General features: G+C 43.5%; 1 protein-coding gene across 1 annotated transcript in view; it reads right to left on the reverse strand.

Moving 5' to 3' along the window:
• Window positions 1–18963, reverse strand: part of LOC134933874 (solute carrier organic anion transporter family member 1A2-like) — a 279409-nt gene extending 260446 nt beyond the window's left edge. Inside the window, exon 1 of the mRNA XM_063929412.1 lies at window positions 18884–18963. The gene's annotated coding sequence lies outside the window, so the exon portion shown is untranslated. The remainder of the gene's footprint in view (window positions 1–18883) is intronic.
• Window positions 18964–20299: the final 1336 nt, after the last annotated feature.

Consider the following 20299-nt stretch of genomic DNA (forward strand, 5'->3'; position numbering starts at 1 on the left):
ATGGGGAATAATTTAGAGCATTCCCACCAATTATGTAGGAACATTCCATCCAAAGTCTTACATCTCCAGCATAAAGGAGAGAGCTCCGGGTACATTTTAGAAAGTCGAGTGGGGACATAATACCATCTATAAAAAAGCTTACATGCATTTTCCTTCGCTCGTACATAGATGGAGCTGGATGCTAGGCTCGAATAAATGTCAGACCATTCATCATTATCTAGCGTTTCCCCTAGGTCTAAATCCCAAGCTCTTTTCGTGAGGCTCTCTATCCACCCGTGAAGGGAGCAGAAGAGATCTATAAATAGTGGAAATAAGTCCTTTGGTCGAGTCCTTATGCATTGCATGATCTTCTAGAGTGGTCAGAGATCTATGATTAAGTTGTGTAAGGAGCGTGGAGTGGAAGTGTCGAATCTGCAAATATTGGAAGAGAAATTTCTGGGGGATGGCGAATTTGGATTGGAGATCAGAGAAGGAAGGGAACAGGGAATCTGTAGCTAGGTCATTCGGTAGTCTTATACCTCCCTCCCGCCAATGTACGAGAGCATTTAGTTGATGGACTGGTTGAAATACAGGGTTATCGAACAGTGGAATCAGAGGGCTAGGGTATGGGGCCATTTGATATTTGCGATTAGCAGAGTCCCAAATGTCTAAGGAATGGGAAATTACCAGATGGGATTTAGCCGAGTGAGGTCGCGCTAAACAAGGAAGCCACAATAAAAAAGATATATAGTGCAGGTTGAGAGAGTCAGATTCTATCGAGTCACAAACCCTCTAATTTTTGGGAGTATTCCATTGAATACATTGTGCTAGTTTGGCAGCCATATAGTAGGCTTTAAAGTCTGGAACCCCAAGGCTGCCCTCCGATAAATGTTTTTGTAATGTTATATGTTTCACTCTAGGCTTCTTCTTAGGCCAGATAAATTGTGAGGTGGCGTGTTGGAGATGTTTGAAAACGTAGGAAGGCACCCGAATAGGAAGTGTTTGAAATAAATGGAGGAGTCTCGGTAATAAATTCACTTTAACAGCATTGATACGGCCAATCCAGGAAATATAGCGACTCCCTCAGTTCTCAAGATCTCTTTGGAGCTGGACAAGTAGTTTGGGGTAATTGGCTTGGAAAAGGTGATGGTAATTCTTGGTGATGGCAACTCCCAGGTACGATAGCTGTCGCGTGTTCCAACGAAAATGAAACATATGTGTTAGGCTCAAAAAAAGGAAATGGTATCTTAGAGATGTGCGCAACGAAGCTGCTCTAACGTATAAATCCTCCTAAAAGGTGTCACCACCCCCAACAACATATACATACAAAGTTCACAGGAGAAGATACTCATATGAGCGTATGCTAACAAAAATGAAATTACAAAGTATACTGATAAAGCTAAATATTTATTGTATATATCACCCTTTATGAGGTCTAAGAACACTGTACGCTATCTACGTAAGAAGTACCGTAAGGGTACGCTAGTTGCGTATCAATCGCTGAGCCGTGATCGAGACGCTCAAGCGTCACGTTCACTCACGGCCAAGAGATCACAGGCAGACACGCTATTGGCTGTTGACCAACGCAATGATTCGCTATAGCGTAGCGGACGCTCGGGACCACAAGGAGATCACCAGCGATGCAGACGCTCACAACGTTAAACCTTTATATCTATACCTTTAACAATGAAATACACAGTAAACCTTAGTGTAGAGACAAAGTGTAAGTGCAACCTTGTGTAACCTGATTAACTACAAAGCTGCTTGAGCGTCACCGACGCTCAGAGAATACTTAACACTATAAAGAATACACAGATACCTGGGCTTAGGGTCCAAAACCTATTATATGTATTATAACTATTATACGTGCAAAAAGGAATCACAGTACAAATGATACACTACAGAATAACATAGACTACCTAACCAGATAACTACACGGGAAATACAATACAATACAATTACGGGAAAATACGAGAGAAAGAGAAGGGAGAGAGAGAGATGGCTTACAGTAAGACAATATGATTACGGAGAAAACTTACGCACAAGGGGAAACGATCGCATGCGCCTCGATATCCAGCTCCCGATTATCAGCAATGAGAACCGTTGATGAGAGTGAAGTTGGATATGGTCGGCCTGCCTATTTATGCCCCACACACAATACAATTCAATGGTCCCTACAATCTCATTGTCCATTGGACACAGGAATTCGGCTTCGCATTATAACAAAAGGTCATAGGTTGATTCATACAGGTGGGCTGTGACGATTTCCAACTGTTCAGGTGGGTGGGATACTGGGTTTCCCGCCGCATGACTAAGTAAGAACAAATAATAGTAAATGGACATAAACTTCTTATGTCCATAACTATTCGCACAAGCGATTAATCCGCTCCAAACCAACACCGGAATATTGCTATTTAAATACTCTTCCGATGGGTACCAAACACTACTGTATGACCCCTGTTAGACCCTTCGTACAATACAAAGAGGAATCTCTCCGTTCAGGAACATGCTATGTTAACCAAACTTTCAGAATCTATCAAAGGGACCATGATCTACAAAATACATTATTAGTGAAAATATGTAATGATTGAGTCGCACGCTACGACTACACAAACTTTACCGTAAATACGCATACCGAGCACCAGCGGGTGCACGCAACTGCGGGTATGCGCTTTCACGGGAGAGCGCACGCATGCGCAGCGCGGACCAGTGTGAGGTGCAAATATGGCAGTGTGCATAGAGATATTTTTCTGACTTTGACAGTCCACCCTTTGGCAGTCAATAATAACTGCCACCTTCTAAAACATTTCAAAAGGAGAAAAATATATGTCAGGGGTTAATTCATTTCCATGGTTGGGTAAGGGAGGAGAGAGGAGTAGGTGTGAAGAGGGTATGACCTAATGAGATAGCAGAAGCATGTGTGTATGAGTCCATGTTTGGGGGGTCATGTATCATCGTGCCGTACGTGTTGTAAATCAAGCTTCGAGGTATTGCGAAGTATACATTTGAATTCCTTCTTATCCCGTATTAAGGGTCTGTGGATGGGCTGTCAAACTCTACCGAGCTCATTTCGGCTTTCAGTTGTAACAAAATGGGGAAGCACATTTTAGTTGATGATACATGAATGGGGGAGGTATGTGGTTGCTGATATTTGTGCCTGTATTCCCTATCGACTATGTGTGTTATTACCTGAGGGTTGTAGAGATGAAGATAAAGAACACTTATGGAAAATGCAGTGGTATTCTATGTCAGGTTAATGTACATCTGTCGGTTGAAGTTTTGTTCGGTATCAGTTGAAAGTCGTCTTCTTTGCGCTGTTTTGCCCATTAGGGGTGAGCAAAAAGCTTTGTCAATGCCATTAGATTTACAAAAAATTTTTGGGCTAGCGTAAGTTTAAGAATTCTAGGGAAACTGGGGATCCATGGCAAAGTTCATCAAATGTCCGTATCTCAAGTGGTCAAAACTTCTTCTTTGGTCTATCCGTTGTCTGTATAGCGTCTCGTCAACTTCCTCGTCCAAGGGGGTCTTTTTATCTTGGAGAAAAGCAGAAAACAGGTGAAAGAAACGGACCGTATAATCGCATTTTCATCACATCATTGTTTCTATCGTTGGGTCATAAATCAAATCCAGGTTAATTACAGTTTCCTCACTCCTCAAACTCATCACTCTTGTACTTTGTTTGCACTTCATTAAAGCCTGACTGCATCTAAATATCAATCCAATCGATATGACAACACCTAAGATACATAGGAGAAACTTCCCAACATCCATTATGACTCCTTGAGCCCAGTCTCCCAAACCGGAGAACCAATTTCGCGGGTTCAACCATGACACCCAACCAGTCAGCTCATTACCTACAGCAGCGAGAGTGAGATTGTGTTTTCGGCAAAATTCCCACTTTAATTGGAGAATATCGTCCATCTTTTGGTCTATGACCTCTACCGGATCCTCGGTGCTATTTGTGATATACGTGCAACACTTCACGCCGTACTGTGTTGCCAATGTAACACAATATCCGCCTGTCACTGCTGTGAGGTAATTAAGAACCATTCTATGCTGTACCAGTTCTGTTTTATAAGCTTGAAGTTCTCTTCCAGTGTATCTAAACGTGTCATCATACATTTCAGTGATATTATCTAACAAATTGGCGAGTGCGGAAATGTATCTATAGTTCATCACTCCTCGAGCGGTGTGAGTGAAATCTAACGCCACCAGAACCTGAATCCCGGTGGATTCATGGATCAGGTCAGAGGCCGGATGCTCTAACCTTTCTGTCAGCTGTCTTTTAACAAGGTGCTCGTAATGAGTGTGAGTATAAGGAGCTTGGGCACCATGGTGTATGTCTTTCATTTTGTCATGTGTTACAGTCATTACTTCAGGCAGTACTTTTCCAATATAACACAATCCTTCAGAGTTTGGGGCAAGCCACTTGTACGCCTTTCTCCCGCATATGAAATATGCATCATCGGGGAGAACATATGGGACGGAGAAGGACATAACCATATTACACACCTTCCATGTGAAATCTCCTAACCCTAATTCTTCCATCTGTTTAATACACGTATCAGGTTGTACGATATGTGCACAGTATCCTGGTGATACTTCTCCAACTCTAGTAATCCTATTTCCTAAGGTGTACCTATACCTGAAAGATTTTCCTCTACTGGCTATGTGGCGTACAAGCTCTGTATCTGTAGGCATTCTATCTGCTCTATGCGAAAAGGTCATGGTGTGATTACTCCATGACACTTCCCAATTTCCCGGCTTTCGGGGATTGGAGATGTTGAAACATAATAGGGACCTATCCACATGGTATTGGTGGAGCTTCAAACTAGGAGGGCTGGAGATATTAAACCTCCGGTCCACCGGTCTCCCACCATTTAACTCAAGTACCTCCCCTATCGTTAAAGGAAATGGTACTAGCCCTGATTTGCTATGACCCTGAGGTACTTGAGAGCATACCCAACAATCTGTTTTGTTTAGCACATTACCCACTAAGGAGTGCTAGTCACTCAATGGATGCCGGTCCATATGGATATTAAAACTGGATTGGCATTTCTTAATGCACCCATCCTCAATGACATTGTTACAGAGCCTACAGATACAGTTCTCTTCAGCTAACAATCCGTCACAATTTCTTCTATGGTCAATGCTATCGGATCGTTTTCTGATACTCGCCTTTGCTTGTTGGTTAGGTTGATCTTGGAAAACTACGCCTCCATCTTTATCATCAGAACCCATTCCAGAACCTCTCTCGACCTCCATGGTACTCTCGCCGGAACAGACTGCTCTGGTCAACATCATGGTCAACAGGAAAATCCGGATCACAGTCTCTTGGGGCAAGTCCATCTTTTAGGAGGAAATGGAGAAGAATGAGAAGGGGGAAAAAGAAATTTCAAGGGAGAGGGGATGGGAAGTGGAGAAAAACAATAAAAGGGAGTGGGGAGTCGACAACGGCTCTTGGTCTTGTGATCTTCAAGGCTCAGGTGCTGCCTCAGTCCTCCTGGAACAGACACTCCAGTGATACAACCTCTACCGTCTGTTCCTTATCACGGGACTTCTCTGGATCAGCAACCTTCTTGCAGTGGGATGAATGGACCCAAGTCTCTCTCTCAGCAACCTTTAATGCTGTGGTGCTAGTCAATAAGACCTGGTATGGTCCTTCCCATCTGTCAATAAGGCAACCTGAGCGTAGAAAATTCTGTATCATTACATAATCCCCAGGTTCAATGTCATGACAATTACTATCAGGTAGATCGGGAATCACCAACTTCAGATTATCATTTTGATTCCTTAACTGTTTACTCATGTTAATCAAGTACTTTACAGTCACTTCATTGTTACATTTTAAATCATCCTGAGGGTTAATCATGACATGCGGTTGTCGACCAAACAAGATTTCAAAGGGGGACAGATTAAGAGGGGACCTGGGAGTGGTTCTGATACTGTACAAAACAATGGGTAAAGCTTCTGGCCATGTCAATCCTGTCTCTGCCATCACTTTACTCAATTTATTTTTAATAGTGCTGTTCACTCTTTCGACCTTCGCACTCGCCTGTGGACGGTACGGAGTGTGCAGCTTGCTATCAATTCCCATCAACTTACACATTCCTTGAAAGACATCACCTGTAAAATGGGTACCCCTATCACTTTCGATTATTCTAGGGATACCATATCTACATACAAATTCCTGCACAATTTTCTTAGCTGTAAATATAGCGGTATTTGTAGCCGCCGGAAATGCTTCGACCCAATTCGAGAAAACATCTATACAGACAAGTACATATTTCAAATTCCGACAAGGGGGTAATTGAATTAAGTCAATCTGTATTACCTGGAAAGGGCCGCCGGCAGGTGGGATATGGGATGGTTCTGTAGGTATTGCCTTTCCAATATTCTTTCTCAAACAGGTAAGGCATGACATTGCTCTTTTACTCGCATGAGAGGAGAATCCTGGGGCGCACCAATATGCTCTTACCAATTTGCACATTCCCTCCTTGCCTAGATGAGTCAGCCCGTGAGCTGCTTCAGCCAGACATGGAAGATATGCTCTGGGGGCCACTGGTTTACCATGTCCATCCGTCCAGAGTCCTGAGGACTCCTGGCCATATCCCTTTGCCTTCCAGACCGCTCTTTCCTGTGTGGAACACAAATTTTGCATTTCACACAACTTCTGTGTGTTGATGGTATTAAATACCATCAGTTGTGTGGTGTCTGTCTGTATGGGGGTAGCAGCTGCTAACTTAGCAGCTTCGTCTGCTCGGCTGTTACCAAGTGATACTGGGTCCTGGCTGTATGTGTGTGCTTTACATTTGATAACAGCCACTCTGTCGGGTTCCTGTATCGCTGTTAGAAGCCTTTTTATGTGAGCTGCATGCGCTACCGGTGTACCAGCGGCCGTCATGAAATTTCTGAGGCGCCATAGGGCTCCGAAATCGTGGACTACCCCGAATGCGTATCTAGAATCGGTGTAGATATTGGCTGACTTACCCTTAGCCAATTCACATGCTCTGGTTAGGGCGACCAGTTCAGCAACCTGGGCTGAGTGAGGTGGGCCTAGCGGTTCCGCTTCTATGGTGCCTTGGTCATCTACGACTGCGTATCCAGTACACAAGTCTCCCGAGTCTGATTGTCTATGACAACTACCGTCCGTGTAGAACGTGAGTTCTGCATCTTCCAGTGGGTTGTCACTGATGTCAGGCCTTGCGGTAAAATTTTGGGTCAAATATTCCATACAATCATGTGTATCTTCCTTTGTATTAAATCCTCCTTCCCCATCACTCTCACCTTCCACCCTTTGTGCCTGACCAGGCACACCTGGGAGATACGTTGCAGGATTTAATGCACTGCATCTCCTTATGGTGATGTTTACGGGGGCCATTAGTGCCAATTCCCATCTTGTAAACCTCGCTGATGAGACGTGTCTGGTTTGGGCAGAATTCAATAAGGCTGACACTGCATGTGGCGTATGGATTGTGAGGTTGTGGCCTAGCACAACATCTTCGCTTTTTGTCACTAGCAATGCTATCGCCGCAACGCTACGCAAGCATGTGGGGAGGGATCGCGCTACCGTGTCTAGCTGAGCGCTGTAGTATGCAACTGGCCTGCTGGCATCACCGTGCTTTTGGGTTAGTACACCTGCTGCGCAACCAGCACTTTCTGTTCCGTATAGTTCAAAGGGTTTCCCATAGTCTGGCATACCTAATGCTGGTGCCTGCGTTAGGCACTGTTTAAGTCTCTCAAATGCCATCTCAGACTCATCTGTATGCGAAATCCGATCAGGTTTGTTTGAGGAGACCATCTCCTGCAAAGGTAACGCTAGAATGGAAAATCCTGAGATCCAATTACGGCAATACCCACACATTCCTAAAAATGTTCTGATCTGTTGCTGGGTTTGTGGCAGAGTCATGTCTCTAATTGCTTGAATTCTATCAGCGGTCAGGTGTCTCAGTCCTTGTGTTAGACAGTGTCCCAAATATTTTACCTTAGTCTGGCATAATTGCAACTTGTCTTTGGAAACCTTGTGTCCTGTGTCTGAAAGATGAAACAGGAGCTGTTTCGTATCCTTCAGGGATGCTTCCAGTGAATCTGAACACAGTAGTAAATCATCCACATACTGTATCAATACTGATCCACTCTCTGGTTGGAAAGACTGTAAACAATCATGCAAAGCCTGAGAAAATATACTTGGACTATCTATGAAACCTTGGGGTAATCGAGTCCACGTGTATTGGACTCCTCTGTATGTGAATGCAAACAAGTATTGGCTGTCAGGGTGCAGAGGTACCGAAAAGAAAGCGGAGCAGAGGTCAATAACAGTGAAAAATTTGGCAGTGGGAGGGATTTGCATTAGGATGACAGCTGGATTTGGCACTACGGGGAACTGACTCTCAACTATTTTGTTAATCCCCCTTAGATCCTGCACTAGTCTGTAACCCCTCCCCCCACTCTTTTTAACAGGGAAGATGGGACTATTGGCAGTGCTGGACGTTCTTACCAGAATGCCCTGTTGTAGCAAGCGCTCTATCACTGGGAAAACTCCTAACTCCACCTCTGGCTTCAGAGGATACTGTGGGATTTTTGGAGCTATCCTACCATCTTTTACTTGTACAACTACTGGAGCTACGTTTGCCATTAATCCAGTGTCCTGTCCGTCTTTTGTCCAAAGTGACTCTGGTATCTGAGATGTCATCTCTTCTACTTGGGATGGATTCCTATTTGTCATAATGGTGTGTGACATTAATTTTGATGGGGAGTCTAACATGTCTCGCACTTCCTGAGCGTGTTTCTCAGGCATGTCCAAGAATACACCTTCAGGAGTACAATAAATGACGCACCCCATTTTACACAGTAAGTCTCTTCCCAGGAGATTGGTTGGTGCCGATGCAGCCAGCAAAAAGGAATGCTTGGTATGCAAAGGCCCTATTGTAATCTCGGCTGGTTTGCTAACAGGGTAGTGCTGGACTACTCCTGTTACTCCCATGGCTGGAACTGTCCTACCAGTGGTTCTCATGCCCACTGTCGAATTTATCACTGACTTGGCCGCCCCTGTGTCTACAAGAAAGTTTAAAGTTTTACCAGCTACATTAATTGCGATCTCGGGTTCACTTCCGAGGTTGGCAATCAATTTTACTGGCTGCAGATTACAGGTGTGGCCACACCCCTATTGGGTATGGTGACCGGCCTGTATCCCGCTGGCAGCAACTACTTGTGAGGGAGATAGCTGGGAACTACCAGAGGCATGCCAGTCTCTGTTCGGGGGATATCTTTTTGTTTCCCCTGTATGTGGCTCATAACTCCGTCTCTGTGGACCCTGATCCCAATGTCGTGTGTTGTGTCGTTGTCTAGGGGGTTGGTATGATCTTTGCGAATTTTTCACTCTACAGTCTCGTGCATAGTGTCCCTGTCTTTGACAAGAATAACATGTTACCACAGTTGACTTACCCACAGGGTTTGGTGGTACATACGCAGGCTGCTTTGTGGTCAGAGCCTGTATACTTACTGACATTAGCTTATCACTCTGCGACTCCCTGTGTCTGGGGATGTTTCGGTCGTGATCAATAGCAGCCTCTCTCAAAGTGGACACTGACAGACCTCGCCAACATGGTTGCGTGGTCTGTACCCTTGCCTTTAATGTTTCCTTCAAACCATCCATTAGTACAGATACTGCTACTTCTTGATGGTTTGGATTGGTCCTAATGTCCTCTATACCAGTGTACTTTGCCATTTCTAATAGTGCCCGGTGAAAATATTCTGCAGCTGTTTCTGACTCTTTTTGTCTAATGGAGAATATTTTGTTCCATTTAACAACTGCTGGGAAATACTCCTTTAACTGTAAGTTTATCCTTTTTACGTTATCTTTGTTGTACACATCTGTAAGAGGTACATCCAGATCTAGTCCACAATCAGCTAAGAATTGAGCTGAGTCGACATTGGAGGGTAAACAAGCTCTTAGCAATATCTGCCAATCTTTATTATTGGGCTCTAAAGTGTTTCCTAAGTCTGTGATGTATTTTTGGCTGGCAACTAAATCTTTTCTAGGGTCAGGGAATTCAGACACTATGGTCCTTAATTCCATTCGGGAAAATGGGCTGTACATGGCAATGTTCCTTATGGGAGTGGTTCCTGATACATCTGTTTTCCCATTGGGAACTGCTATTACCCTAACAGGAGTAATTCTAACAACCTCATTCTGTGTAGATTCTACAGCTTGTGGTGAAATTGTTTCAGTATAATGCATGGTGCCGTACTTACCAGTTGATACGACCTCACCTATCCCTCCGCTAGGGGCCTTTACTAATCTCGTGGGTAGAGCTGTGCCTACTGTGGTCTCTGCTATGGTGGCTGCTAGAGAGAGCGCTGAAATCGTTGCCGCTTCGTCCTCTTGATCACACTCCTGAGGAAAGTTCAAAACAGGGTACAACTTGCACGGGTTAATACTTGCATGGGTTAATGGGTTAACATTATCATTAACATTTACATGGTTACTAAGTGATTGTGTGTTACACCTTAGTGCGTCTTTCTCCGCAATCAACTTCTCTCCTGCTATATATGGTGGCGGCGGGGCCGTGGCAATCAGTTTTCTGTTAGAGCCAGATCCTGCCGCCTGAGCCAAACCTCTCTGTATCTCACCTTCCTGTTGCCACAACTGTAAATAATCATAATGCTTGATTCGTCTCTTTGCTGATTTTATGAGACATATCCTCCTCCTTAAATTTTGTAACACCTCTGGGCTGAAGCTACCTATTCTTGGGAATTTCTCCCCATCATGTACCGTCATTCTCTCCCATTCATCACATAAAACTTCTGTGTGACTTCCATATTTCTCACACATTATGTACCTGGCCGATCCTACTGGACGGTTTACAGGATCAACCCGAACCGAGGTTGATCGCCCCCTACCTGAACAACTGGCCCCCATAATCTGCAGGTGTTGCTTACTCTTCCTCTGATCTCTATATCAAGGTCTTCAGCGAACCCTTACAGAAAACCAGATTATTCAAAATAGGCTGACGGTGGCGGTTTACCGAGTACCCCACTCACTCGCCCACGCCGACCAATGCGTCCTGATCACACCGATATGGTGCTGGCGCACTCGACACAGGGCACCTATAAAAACCTTTGTTTACTGGAACATGCGAGGGTTATCCGCAGAACACTTACTCTTTCCAGTAAAGGTGAAGTTGTCAGACAGTTCCTGAGTGACCAGCGAACTTCCCTTCTTGAAAAATAAAAAATTACACAAATCACGTCAGAATGTACAAATAGCGTTTGTGACCCCTTTACTCTAATGGTACTAGGTCAGATTACTAACTACTGTACACAATTACGTGCGGTACAGTCGTTCAGCACACAAGCAACTAAACTTATGTACGGAAAGACTAATGGAATCGAAAATTTCGGCTGCGAATTCCTTCAGCCAGAGCTTGTACGGCCTATATGGGTGTTGCACCAACCCTTCTTTTGGTGTTGTGCCTCTGAACTGTATAGCGGACTTCCTTGTTTACTGTACCTGGACCTGCTGGTCTACTATGACCTCCTGGTCTTGTTCTGTACGACCTCCTGGTCTTGTTCTATACTGGTCCGCTATACTCTAATGCTCAAATATTATGTTTAACCAAGGATGCCTCCCTAGCCACCGTGCACGTCACTTACACGTATGTCCCTCACGAGTACTCGATTTCTTTTGGTTCAACCTCTAAGTTATATAAACTTATGTAATACAAAAACACTCACTCATCACATGTACACTTTTGCTTCTATTTCTATTTCTGCGCAGAAATTTTTCTTTAGACCAGCTGTGTTACCAATTAGGAGCAGGATCTGTTAATTTAAATTTCGGATACCCAAAAATAGATTTGCGTTATTTATCGCCTTGCGTTACTTATCGTGTTGCGTTAAAAATCAACTTATCGTGACTTGAGCTACGTGGGCGTAACCGGACGCTCCGTTGCGTAATATACGCTGCGTGCGTCGGCCTTTGGATCGCGTACGCAAAGTCTTTGTTAGGGACACGTGTACGCAAAGCAAAGATCCACCGTAACACAATTTATATTTTTATCAATGTAGATGATCCCTGATCATCTACCACACACCACACTGACTTCGCCTTATCTCCCAGGCAAACCTGTGTGTTTGTCTACACTTTAACTATATTACCTCTGGCCCTCATTCCGAGTTGTTCGCTCGGTGTTTTTCATCGCATCGCAGTGAGAATTCTCTTAGTGCGCATGCGCAATGTTCGCACTGCGACTGCGCCAAGTAACTTTACTATGAAGAAAGTAAGTTTACTCACGGCTTTTTCATCGCTCCGACGTTCGCATTGTGATTGACAGGAAATGGGTGTTACTGGGCGGATGCACGGCGTTTTAGGGGCGTGTGGCTGGAAACGCTACCGTTTCCGGAAAAAACGCAGGAGTGGCCGGGGAAACGGTGGGAGTGCCTGGGCGAACACTGGGTGTGTTTATGACGTCAGCCAGGAACGAAAAGCACTGAACTGATCGCACAGGCAGAGTAAGTCTGAAGCTACTCAAAAACTGCTAACTCGTTTGTGATCGCAATATTGCGCATACATCGGTCGCACATTTAAGAAGCTAAGATTCACTCCCAGTAGGCGTAGGCTTAGCGTGTGTAACTCTGCTACATTCGCCTTGCGAGCGATCAACTCGGAATGAGGGCCTCTATTCTTAAACTTATGAAATAACAGCAAATCTCTTTTAGCACGTTTTTATCAACTATAAAACTGGCAGACAGGAGAGTGATATACGAAAATGAAAAAGAAATGCAGATATATATATGTGTGCGTGCGTGTGTACGCAAGACAGAAAAAAAAAATAAACAGTTTTAAAAGACACTAGCGTTTTGTTCTTACCTCCGGTTCCCGGATTCCTTCAGCACCCTTTACCTAAGCGAAGCAGACGCTTATCCCGTCAGCACTACGAGGGATACAACTCCCGCCCTTTGCTGAGGGATAATGTCTGCTGATCTACCTAGTGCAGATATGTGAAGGACCGGACGAGCCCGCAATTGATAAAGCTAAATATTTATCGTATATATCACCCTTTATGAGGTCTAAGAACACTGTACGCTATCTACGTAAGAAGTACCGTAAGGGTACGCTAGTTGCGTATCAATCGCTGAGCCGTGATCGAGACGCTCAAGCGTCACGTTCACTCACGGCCAAGAGATCACAGGCAGACACGCTATTGGCTGTTGACCAACGCAATGATTCGCTATAGCGTAGCGGACGCTCGGGACCACAAGGAGATCACCAGCGATGCAGACGCTCACAACGTTAAACCTTTATATCTATACCTTTAACAATGAAATACACAGTAAACCTTAGTGTAGAGACAAAGTGTAAGTGCAACCTGGTATAACCTGATTAACTACAAAGCTGCTTGAGCGTCACCGACGCTCAGAGAATACTTAACACTATAAAGAATACACAGATACCTGGGCTTAGGGTCCAAAACCTATTATATGTATTATAACTATTATACGTGCAAAAAGGAATCACAGTACAAATGATACACTACAGAATAACATAGACTACCTAACCAGATAACTACACGGGAAATACAATACAATACAATTACGGGAAAATACGAGAGAAAGAGAAGGGAGAGAGAGAGATGGCTTACAGTAAGACAATATGATTACGGAGAAAACTTACGCACAAGGGGAAACGATCGCATGCGCCTCGATATCCAGCTCCCGATTATCAGCAATGAGAACCGTTGATGAGAGTGAAGTTGGATATGGTCGGCCTGCCTATTTATGCCCCACACACAATACAATTCAATGGTCCCTACAATCTCATTGTCCATTGGACACAGGAATTCGGCTTCGCATTATAACAAAAGGTCATAGGTTGATTCATACAGGTGGGCTGTGACGATTTCCAACTGTTCAGGTGGGTGGGATACTGGGTTTCCCGCCGCATGACTAAGTAAGAACAAATAATAGTAAATGGACATAAACTTCTTATGTCCATAACTATTCGCACGAGCGATTAATCCGCTCCAAACCAACACCGGAATATTGCTATTTAAATACTCTTCCGATGGGTACCAAACACTACTGTATGACCCCTGTTAGACCCTTCGTACAATACAAAGAGGAATCTCTCCGTTCAGGAACATGCTATGTTAACCAAACTTTCAGAATCTATCAAAGGGACCATGATCTACAAAATACATTATTAGTGAAAATATGTAATGATTGAGTCGCACGCTACGACTACACAAACTTTACCGTAAATACGCATACCGAGCACCAGCGGGTGCACGCAACTGCGGGTATGCGCTTTCACGGGAGAGCGCAGCGCAAGGTGCAAATATGGCAGTGTGCATAGAGATATTTTTCTGACTTTGACAATACATTCCTTGAGTATCCACGGTGAATTTCCTAATCCTCAGCCTCCAATGTTTTAGTGATCTGAGGTCAACGGTTTCTCCGTTCCAATCGATGTATGGAAAAAACAAAAAGACAGAGAATGTGTAGAAATGTTTTGCGTCCGTTTACTTCTATATAGCCCTCTGGTCCCAGTAGAAGAAAATACAAATGTTCAGCAACTCGTACCCAGACTCACAATAGAGTACCCCACACTGTGTACATAGCAGTTTCTTTATAGCAGACCCACATATAACCTTCACCAGAGGCTCTTAGAAGAGGAGATGCGTAACCTACTCCCTTGTGAGGAGGGAAATATCAAGCCAAAAAAAGGTTTCTTTGGTCTTGTTGTGTTACATGTGCAATGATCTTTCTTTGCCCACAATCTTTTAATATCCTTATTCAGCCCGTAATCCTCAATTGCAGTGGATATATAACAGGAGAGAACAGAACAATGTGTAGAAATGACTTTTGACTATTCGTTTATATATAGCTCCTTAGATCCCAAAAGGCAGAGAGTAATAGTGGTTTGTAGTGCGTACCACGACTCACAATGGAGTACCCCGAGATGTGTGCATAATGGTTTCTTTACATCAGGACCATCTGTGACCTCCACCAAGGGATATATAGGAGAACAATTACGTACCTTACTCACATGTGAGAAAGGAAATGACAAGTGACAAAAGGTTTCTTTAGTCTTGTCAAGTAGTTATCCCACTGATTCCTCTATATCATCGAATTGGTAATACCATACTTCCGTCCAAACCAACATTTTCAATGCTCAGTTCCAATAAGCATGTAAAGAAAAATAATGGATAATGTGTAGGAATGCCTTATTGTTTTATTTAATAGTGTATAACCCCCTAAACCATAAGGGAAAGTGGACAGAGGTGGTTTCTCTAGCATCTACGGTCTCCTATGCGGGTATAAAGCCTATCTTGTGGTTGGACCATGCAGGAACTATCATTCTGTTCGATCTATATAACTCCACTGGTAGATCTAACTCCTGGCGTCTAGACGATAGCTTACTATTAGATCTTTCTACTCTCCAGGACGTTAGGTCTGCTATATCGGAATATTTTGAGATCAACTTGTCTGACGAGATCTCTAACAGTGTTATTTGGGAGGCTCATAAAGCCACGATAAGACGGAAACTCATTAGTTAAGCATCTCACCGCCGAAAGCAAACTCGGCGTGAAATCTCCTCCTTAGAAACTGAAATATCTGCGCTGTTAGCTGAACATAAGCTACGCTCCACTCTTACCTTACTCTCCAAGATAAATACTTTAAGAGGCAGACTTAACACTGTGTTATCACGTAGAGCGGCTTTCATCTTAAGACGGCTTCGACAGAAATATTACGATAAAGCAGACAAAGCAGATTCCGTTCTGGCAAATAAATTACGGCAAAAAAAAGCCTCGGTCCTGATTAACAAACTCAAATCTCAGCAGTCCGGGAATTTCAGACTTACTACATAAAACTCTATACTCTCAATAATTCCACAACCCACGAGAACACCGGGACACCCCGTCCCTCTCCACTTTTTTCTCTGATGTCCTACTTCCTCGTATTTCTGACCAACAACTTTTAGAATTAAATGCTAATATTACAGAGATAGAAATTCTCGGTGCCATTAAGGGACTTAAAACGTCTTCTGCCCCAGGTCCGGATGGCTTTTCCCCGCAGTACTATAAAAAATGTGCCCCAGTCCTTACTCCCTTCCTTCAAAGGTTTTTTAATGACCTATTATCCGGTGCGTCTTTTGATGTTATGACTTCCTTGGCAAGTATAGTTGTTATCCCAAAGCTCGACCGGGACCCAGACCTAGTCACTAATTACAGACCTATCTTGCTTTTGAATGTTGATATCAAGATCTATGCGAAACTACTGTCAAACAGGCTGGGCCCCCTTCTTCCCAAATTGATCCACCCTGACCAGGTTGGTTTTATACCAGGACGACAAGCTCTTGACAACACACGTAGGAGTCGGACAGTCGATTTAATCCTGAAAGACATAAGCGGTAGATTCCAGCTGTGATCATGGGCTTGGACGCCGAAAAGGCGTTTGATCGGATCCAATGGCCTTTTATGTTTCACATGCTCCAACATGCAGGTCTTTCGGGCCGCTTCTTTCAAGGAATATCTGCACTATATGGTAACCCCAGAGCAGCTGTACTTGCCAACGGAGTGATGTCTCCGTCCTTCCCAATTACCAATGTAACGCGACAGGGTTGCCCTCTCTCCCCTTTAATATTTGCCCTCTCTATAGAACCCCTAGCTGCACAGATACGGCCAACCCACATATAAAGGGAGTGAAGGTGGACTTTGTTGAACACAAAATTGCATTATATGCGGACAATGTTCCGCTCACAATCTCAGATCCCATACACTCATTGCCCCACCTTTTTCGGGAAATAGAGGGATTTGGTGTACTCTCTGGCTATAAAGTTAATAATGATAAGACTGAGGTCTTAGATTTTTATATCACGCAGAACACTAAAGATAGCCTAACACATATGTAGAAATGTTTTGCGTCCGTTTACTTCTATATAGCCCTCTGGTCCCAGTAGAAGATAATACAAATGTTCAGCAACTCGTACCCAGACTCACAATAGAGTACCCCACACTGTGTACATAGCAGTTTCTTTATAGCAGACCCACATATAACCTTCACCAGAGGCTCTTAAAAGAGGAGATGCGTAACCTACTCACTTGTGAGGAGGGAAATATCAAGCCAAAAAAGGTTTCTTTGGTCTTGTTGTGTTACATGTGTAATACCCTGATATATAGGGGGCTTATTAGAGTGTAAGATAAGATTGGTGGAGTACATATCCACTCTGTTTGTGTTGTACTTTGAACATGTTATAGAAGAAAAAATCAGTATAAATTATTAGACCCTCACAGAGGGCAAAAAGATCTGATTAAAGTTGATTAAAATTAGTCGGGCCGGTGGAAAGGAAGAATTTCTCAGTGCGGACCCTCATGGAGGAGAAATAGTACAGGCTGTAAACGGAGTTTAGCCTGGCTCGTGACTCTAGACTTTTCCACTTATTACAACGGAAGGGGAGATCCAAGCCTAACTAGGGAAGGATAAGGTAGCGCGAGGAGCAACCAACGGCGGGACAGATCCGGGAATCCGAGGAGAGGGGATAAAAAGGGGGTCAACAAAATGGAGAACAAAAATGTGGAGGTTAAAAAAATAGGGAAAGATCAAGATCCACTTCCACCTCGTGCTGAAGCTGCTGCCACTAGTCATGGCCGAGACGATGAAATGCCATCGACGTCGTCTGCCAAGGCCAATGCCCAATGTCATAGTAGAGAGCATGTAAAATCCAAAAAGCAAAAGTTCAGTAAATTGACCCAAAAATCTAAATTAAAAGTGTCTGATGAGAAGCGTAAATTTGCCAATATGCCATTTACGACACGGAGTGACAAGGAACGGCTGAGGCCCTGGCCTATGTTCATGGCTAGTGGTTTAGCTTCACATGAGGATGGAAGCACTCATCAACCCGCTAGAAAACTGAAAAGAGTTACGTTGGCAAACGCGCAGCAAAGAATTATGCGTTCTAAATCACGACCCCCCTGGAGGGAGAATAATTAGCGTGGCGCGCCACCGTGTCCGCAACATGGCTAGCGCAGAGAGCCCGCAAGGAGCTCATTTGCGCTCACCACGCTGTCGGTATGCCGGCAGTCGGGCTCCCGGCGCCGGTATGCTGGTCGCCGGGAGCCCGGTCGCCGACATACCATGGTACAGCTGTGACGCCAATCATATATTAAGTGGAAAGTCCAGGTAGAGAGCGTTCTGTCCCTATTAGAATGGGACATGTTGGGAGGTATGCACAATATAATATACATCCCCCACCTTACATCGGGGCTCCCCTGTCTTAAGTGCCCCTGGCACCCCCAAGGCTTAATCCGGCCTTGACCATATGCCATCTTAAATGAATTGTAAACGGGTAGGACCTGCACACACTGCCCCTGGAAGCTGCCCCACTTATTAAACATGTATACATAATTAAAATGTCACAGTAACTTTTTTATTATTCTATCAAATTGGCTGTCATCAAATGAGGGCTTATAACAAATTACTAAAAATAATCAAATTAGGCAGGTGGGAGGCGGTTATTACTGTTGTACCTGGGGGCGCCCTCACCCCTAAATCTGCCCCTGCTACCCCTCCTCCATGTGATCTGCACCCATATTAAAGTTTATAACACCCTTTGTATCCTCTCACACTGCCCTCTAGTGGCTCACTCACTAATTACATCTCATCACAATCACTCGTCTTAGGAGACATTACTGATAAGGAATTAATACTTAACCCTTATTGTAGCTGGGGAGACATGCTGCAAGTACACATACTCTCACTTTCTAACACATTCTATACCCCCAATCAGACACTGATATATAATAGCCACAGGATTTGTGACAATTATAAAATAGAAAATATTATTTTCTCCAATTATAACAGTTCGCAAACAGAAAACAATCTGGTGTAATCTGCTACTTACAGTGGAAGCCGCCGGAGTCCAGGGTCCCAGGTGAGAGTGTGGATAACGAGCGGGGCTGGACTCTGACCTGGCTTTTGATAATTAACTTGAAAATGGGAGAAATCTCGGACTTTATATTTATTGCAGTTGCCAAACAGCTGATGAGGTTATTACCTTATATAATCCCATGCCTGGCAGGGACCACGTGCAATGGGGGAATCTTGTGCTTATTTAGCTTGTGCCTGTAACCCTGCTTGTCTGCCAGGTGCTGGTATAGGGGTATCTCTGTTACACCAACCCAGGATCAGACTGGCCACTGCTAGGGGGACTCAAACCCTCCTCTAGAGACCAGATTCTAGACTGTGCACTGGAATTATACTGCACAGGACTATGGTGTATTCTCTACAGTGCATTATACATTATACATATGTTACCTTATACTGCACAGGACTATGGTGTATTCTCTATAGTGCATTATACATTATACATATGTTACATTATACTGCACAGGACTATATTGTATTCTCTATAGTGCATTATACATTATACACTTGTTACATTATACTGCACAGGACTATGGTGTATTCTCTACAGTGCATTATACATTATACATATGTTACATTATACTGCACAGGACTATGATGTATTCTCTACAGTGCAGTATACATTATACATACGTTATATTATATTACATATGTAACATATGTATAATGCATTATACATTATACATTTGTTACATTATACTGCACAGGACTATGGTGTGTTCTCTACAGTGCATTATACATTATACATATGTTACATTATACTGCACAGGACTATGGCATGTTCTCTACAGTGCATTATACATAATACATATGTTACATTATACTGCACAGGACTATGGTGTGTTCTCTACAGTGCATTATACATTATACATATGTTACATTATACTGCACAGGACTATGGTGCATTCTCTACAGTGCATTATACATTACACATATGTTACCTTATACTGCACAGGACTATGGTGTGTTCTCTACAGTGCATTATACATTATACATATGGTACATTATACTGCACAGGACTATGGTGTATTCTCTATAGTGCATTATACATTATACATATGTTACATTATACTGCACAGGACTATGGTGTGTTCTCTACAGTGCATTATACATTATACATATGTTACATTATACTGCACAGGACTATGGTGTTTTCTCTACAGTGCATTATACATTATACATATGTTACATTATACTGCACAGGACTATGGTGTATTATCTACAGTGCATTATACATTATACATATGTTACATTATACTGCACAGGACTATGGTGCATTCTCTACAGTGTATTATACATTATACATATGTTACCTTATACTGCACAGGACTATGGTGTATTCTCTACAGTGCATTATACATTATACATATGTTATATTATACTGCACAGTACT

Source organism: Pseudophryne corroboree, chromosome 6 (assembly GCF_028390025.1).
Source record: "Pseudophryne corroboree isolate aPseCor3 chromosome 6, aPseCor3.hap2, whole genome shotgun sequence".
NCBI classification, from domain to species: Eukaryota; Metazoa; Chordata; class Amphibia; order Anura; family Myobatrachidae; genus Pseudophryne; species Pseudophryne corroboree.